The sequence below is a fragment of the Lampetra planeri genome, unplaced genomic scaffold (assembly GCF_965212315.1).
Source record: "Lampetra planeri unplaced genomic scaffold, kcLamPlan1.2.h2 scaffold_2065, whole genome shotgun sequence".
NCBI lineage: Eukaryota > Metazoa > Chordata > Hyperoartia > Petromyzontiformes > Petromyzontidae > Lampetra > Lampetra planeri.
In genome coordinates, this window is record NW_027614823.1 from 16,021 (window position 1) to 21,023 (window position 5,003).

The window sequence follows — 5,003 nt, forward strand, 5'->3', positions numbered from 1 at the left end:
CTCTGTGTGTGTGTGTCTCTGTGTCTCTGTGTGTCTCTGTGTGTCTCTGTGTGTCTCTGTGTGTCTCTGTGTGTGTCTCTCTGTGTGTCTCTGTGTGTGTGTGTCTCTGTGTGTCTCTGTGTGTGTCTGTGTGTCTCTCTGTGTGTCTCTGTGTGTCTCTGTGTGTCTCTGTGTGTCTCTGTGTGTCGCTCTGTGTCTCTGTGTGTCTCTGTGTGTCTCTATGTGTGTGTGTCTCTGTGTGTCTCTGTGTGTGTGTGTCTCTGTGTGTCTCTGTGTGTCTCTGTGTGTCTCTGTGTGTCTCTGTGTGTCTCTCTGTGTCTGTCTGTGTCTCTCTGTGTGTCTCTGTGTGTCTCTGTGTGTCTCTGAGTGTCTCTGTGTGTCTCTGTGTGTCTCTGTGTGTCTCTGTGTGTCTCTCTGTGTCTGTCTGTGTCTCTCTGTGTGTCTCTGTGTGTCTCTGTGTGTCTCTGTGTGTCTCTGTGTGTCTCTGTGTGTCTCTGTGTGTCTCTGTGTGTCTCTCTGTGTCTGTCTGTGTCTCTCTGTGTGTCTCTGTGTGTCTCTGTGTGTCTCTGTGTGTGTGTGTCTCTGTGTGTCTCTGTGTGTCTCTGTGTGTCTCTGTGTGTCTCTGTGTGTCTCTGTGTGTCTCTGTGTGTCTCTGTGTGTCTCTCTGTGTCTGTCTGTGTCTCTCTGTGTGTCTCTGTGTGTCTGTCTGTGTGTCTCTGTGTGTGTGTGTCTCTGTGTGTCTCTGTGTGTCTCTCTGTGTGTCTCTCTGTGTCTCTGTGTGTCTCTCTGTGTGTCTCTGTGTGTCTCTCTGTGTGTCTGTCTGTGTCTCTGTGTGTCTCTGTGTGTGTGTGTCTCTGTGTGTCTCTGTGTGTCTCTGTGTGTCTCTCTGTGTGTCTCTGTGTGTCTCTGTGTGTCTCTCTGTGTGTCTCTGTGTCTCTGTGTGTCTCTGTGTGTCTCTGTGTGTCTCTCTGTGTCTCTGTGTGTCTCTGTGTGTCTCTGTGTGTCTCTGTGTGTCTCTCTGTGTGTCTCACTGTGTGTCTCTGTGTGTCTCTGTGTGTCTCTGTGTGTCTCTGTGTGTCTCTGTGTGTCTCTGTGTGTGTGTGTCTCTGTGTGTCTCTGTGTGTCTCTGTGTGTCTCTGTGTCTCTCTGAGTGTCTCTCTGAGTGTCTCTCTGAGTGTCTCTCTGTGTGTGGGTGTCTCTCTCTGTGTCTCTCTGTGTGTCTCTCTGTGTGTCTCTGAGTGTCTCTCTCTGTGTCTATCTGAGTGTGTCTCTGTGTGTGTCTCTCTGTGTGTCTCTCTGAGTGTGTCTCTGTGTCTCTCTGTGCGTGTCTCTCTGAGTGTGTCTCTGTGTCTCTCTGCAGCTTCTCCGACCTGGTGCGGGACCGCCCTCTGCGCACCTCGTGGGAGTCTCTGTGTGTCTCTGTGTGTCTCTGAGTGTGTCTCTGTGTGTGTCTCTGTGCGTGTCTCTGTGTGAGTGTCTCTGTGTGTGTCTCTGTGTGTGTGTCTCTGTGTGTGTCTCTGTGTGTGTCTCTGTGTGTCTCTGAGTGTGTCTCTGTGTGTGTCTCTGTGCGTGTCTCTGTGTGAGTGTCTCTGTGTGTGTCTCTGTGTGTGTGTCTCTGTGTGTGTCTCTGTGTGTGTCTCTGTGTTTGTCTCTGTATCTCTCTGTGTGTGTCTCTCTGTGTGTGTGTGTCTCTCTGTGTGTGTGTGTCTCTCTGTGTCTATCTCTGAGTGTGTCTCTGTGTGTGTGTCTCTGTGTGTGTCTCTCTGTGTGTGTGTGTCTCTCTGTGTGTGTGTGTCTCTCTGTGTGTGTGTGTGTCTCTGTGTCTATCTCTGAGTGTGTCTCTCTGTGTGTGTCTCTGTGTGTGTGTCTCTGTGTGTGTCTCTGTATCTCTGAGTGTGTCTTTCTGTGTGTGTCTCTGTGTGTGTCTCTGTGTGTGTCTCTCTGTGTGTCTCTCTGTGTGTCTCTGTGTGTCTCTGTGTGTCTCTCTGTGTGTCTCTCTGTGTGTCTCTCTGAGTGTGTCTCTGTGTCTCTCTGCAGCTTCTCCGACCTGGTGCGTGACCGCCCTCTGCGCACCTCGTGGGAGTCTCTCTGTGTGTGTCTGTGTGTGTCTCTGTGTGTGGGTGTCTCTCTGTGTGTCTCTCTGAGTGTGTCTCTCTGTGTGTGTCTCTCTGTGTCTCTCTGTGTGTCTCTGTGTCTCTCTGTGCGTGTCTCTCTGCAGCTTCTCCGACCTGGTGCGTGACCGCCCTCTGCGCACCTCGTGGGAGTCTCTGTGTGCGTCTCTCTGAGTGTGTGTCTCTGTCTCTGTGTGTGTCTCTGTGTCTCTGTGTCTCTCTGTGTGTGTCTCTGTGTCTCTCTGTGTGTCTCTCTGTGTGTCTCTGTGTGTCTCTCTGTGCGTCTCTCTGTGCGTCTCTCTGAGTGTGTGTCTCTGTCTCTGTGTGTGTCTCTGTGTCTCTGTGTCTCTCTGTGTGTCTCTCTGTGTGTGTCTCTGTGTGTGTCTCTGTGTGTGTCTCTCTGTGTCTCTCTGAGTGTCTCTCTGTGTGTCTCTCTGTGTGTCTCACTGTGTGTCTCTGTGTGTGTCTCTGTGTGTCTCTCTCTGTGTCTCTCTGTGTCTCTCTGAGTGTCTCTGTGTGTGTCTCTCTGTGTGTGTCTCTGTGTGTCTCTCTGAGTGTCTCTCTGTGTGTCTCACTGTGTGTCTCTGTGTGTGTCTCTCTGTGTGTGTCTCTGTGTGTCTCTCTGAGTGTCTCTCTGAGTGTCTCTCTGTGTGTCTCTCTGTGTGTGTCTCTCTGTGTGTCTCTCTGTGTGTGTCTCTCTGTGTGTCTCTCTCTGCGTCTCTCTGTGTGTCTCTCTGTGCGTCTCTCTGAGTGTGTCTCTGTGTGTCTCTCTGAGTGTCTCTGTGTGTCTCTCTGTGTCTCTCTGTGTGTCTCTCTGAGTGTGTCTCTCTGTGTCTCTCTGTGTGTCTCTCTGTGTGTGTCTCTCTGTGTCTCTCTGTGCGTCTCTCTGAGTGTGTCTCTGTGCGTGTCTCTCTGTGCGTCTCTCTGAGTGTGTCTCTGTGTGTCTCTCTGTGTGTCTCTCTGAGTGTGTCTCTCTGTGTGTCTCTGTGTCTCTCTGTGCGTGTCTCTCTGTGTGTCTCTGTGTCTCTCTGCAGCTTCTCCGACCTGGTGCGGGACCGCCCTCTGCGCACCTCGTGGGAGTCTCTGTGTGTCTCTGTGTCTCTCTGTGTGTGTCTCTGTGTGTCTCTGTGTGTCTCTCTGAGTGTGTCTCTGTGCGTGTCTCTCTGAGTGTGTCTCTCTGTGCGTGTCTCTCTGCAGCTTCTCCGACCTGGTGCGGGACCGCCCTCTGCGCACCTCGTGGGAGACTCTGTGTGTCTCTGTGTGTGTGTCTCTGTGTGTCTCTGTGTGTCTCTCTGAGTGTCTCTCTGTGTGTGGGTGTCTCTCTGTGTCTCTCTGTGTGTCTCTGTGTCTCTCTGTGCGTGTCTCTCTGCAGCTTCTCCGACCTGGTGCGGGACCGCCCTCTGCGCACCTCGTGGGAGGCGAAGCTGCAGAAGCGGCGGGAGCGCCAGGACACCCTGAAGCTGCAGCAGCAGCTACGCAGTGGGCGGGAGAGGGAGAGAGAGGTGCGTGCACCTAGCCTGGCACAGCAGTCAACCTCCTGCTGCTGCACCTAGCCTGGCACAGCAGTCAACCTCCTGCTGCACCTAGCCTGGCACAGCAGTCCTCCTCCTGCTGCACATAGCCTGGCACAGCAGTCCTCCTCCTGCTGCTGCACCTAGCCTGGCACAGCAGTCCTCCTCCTCCTGCTGCACCTAGCCTGGCACAGCAGTCCTCCTCCTGCTGCACCTAGCCTGGCACAGCAGTCAACCTCCTGCTGCACCTAGCCTGGCACAGCAGTCAACCTCCTGCTGCTGCACCTAGCCTGGCACAGCAGTCCTCCTCCTGCACCTAGCCTGGCACAGCAGTCAACCTCCTGCTGCTGCACCTAGCCTGGCACAGCAGTCAACCTCCTGCTGCACCTAGCCTGGCACAGCAGTCAACCTCCTGCTGCACCTAGCCTGGCACAGCAGTCGTCCTCCTGCACCTAGCCTGGCACAGCAGTCCTCCTCCTGCTGCACCTAGCCTGGCACAGCAGTCCTCCTCCTGCTGCACCTAGCCTGGCACAGCAGTCCTCCTCCTGCTGCACCTAGCCTGGCACAGCAGTCAACCTCCTGCTGCACCTAGCCTGGCACAGCAGTCCTCCTCCTCCTGCTGCACCTAGCCTGGCACAGCAGTCAACCTCCTGCTGCACCTAGCCTGGCACAGCAGTCAACCTCCTGCTGCACCTAGCCTGGCACAGCAGTCCTCCTCCTGCACCTAGCCTGGCACAGCAGTCAACACACGGCACCTGCAGGGTCTGTCCCGTGACCTCCTCATGCACCTAGCCTGGCACAGCAGTCGTCCTCCTGCACCTAGCCTGGCACAGCAGTCAACACACGGCACCTGCAGGGTCTGTCCCGTGACCTCCTCATGCACCTAGCCTGGCACAGCAGTCGTCCTCCTGCACCTAGCCTGGCACAGCAGTCCTCCTCATGCACCTAGCCTGGCACAGCAGTCAACACACGGCACCTGCAGGGTCTGTGCTGTTGCTGACTTCCCCATGTGTTTGTGTCTGTGTGTGTGTGTGTGTGTCTGTGTGTGTGTGACTGTGTGTGTCACTGTGTGTGTGACTGACTGTGTGTGTGTCACTGTGTGTGTGTGACTGTGTGTGACTGACTGTGTGTGTGTGTGACTGTGTGTGTGTGTGACTGTGTGACTGTGTGTGACTGTGTGTGTGTGTGACTGTGTGAGTGTGTGTGACTGTGTGTGTGACTGTGTGTGTGTGTGACTGTGTGAGTGTGTGTCACTGTGTGTGACTGACTGTGTGACTGTGTGTGTGTGACTGTGTGTGTGTGTGACTGTGTGAGTGTGTGTGACTGTGTGTGTGACTGTGTGTGTGTGTGACTGTGTGAGTGTGTCACTGTGTGTGACTGA

The 5,003-nt window shown here is 54.4% G+C and overlaps 1 long non-coding RNA gene across 1 annotated transcript; it reads right to left on the reverse strand.

Annotated features, from left to right (window-relative positions):
* Positions 1 to 3,134: 3,134 nt before the first annotated feature.
* Positions 3,135 to 4,902, reverse strand: LOC144740332 (uncharacterized). Its single transcript, XR_013589618.1, has 2 exons — positions 4,199 to 4,902; positions 3,135 to 4,167 (listed from the first exon to the last, which is right to left on the reverse strand). It is a non-coding gene; the product is annotated as an uncharacterized LOC144740332 (long non-coding RNA).
* Between the last annotated feature and the right edge of the window lie 101 nt (positions 4,903 to 5,003).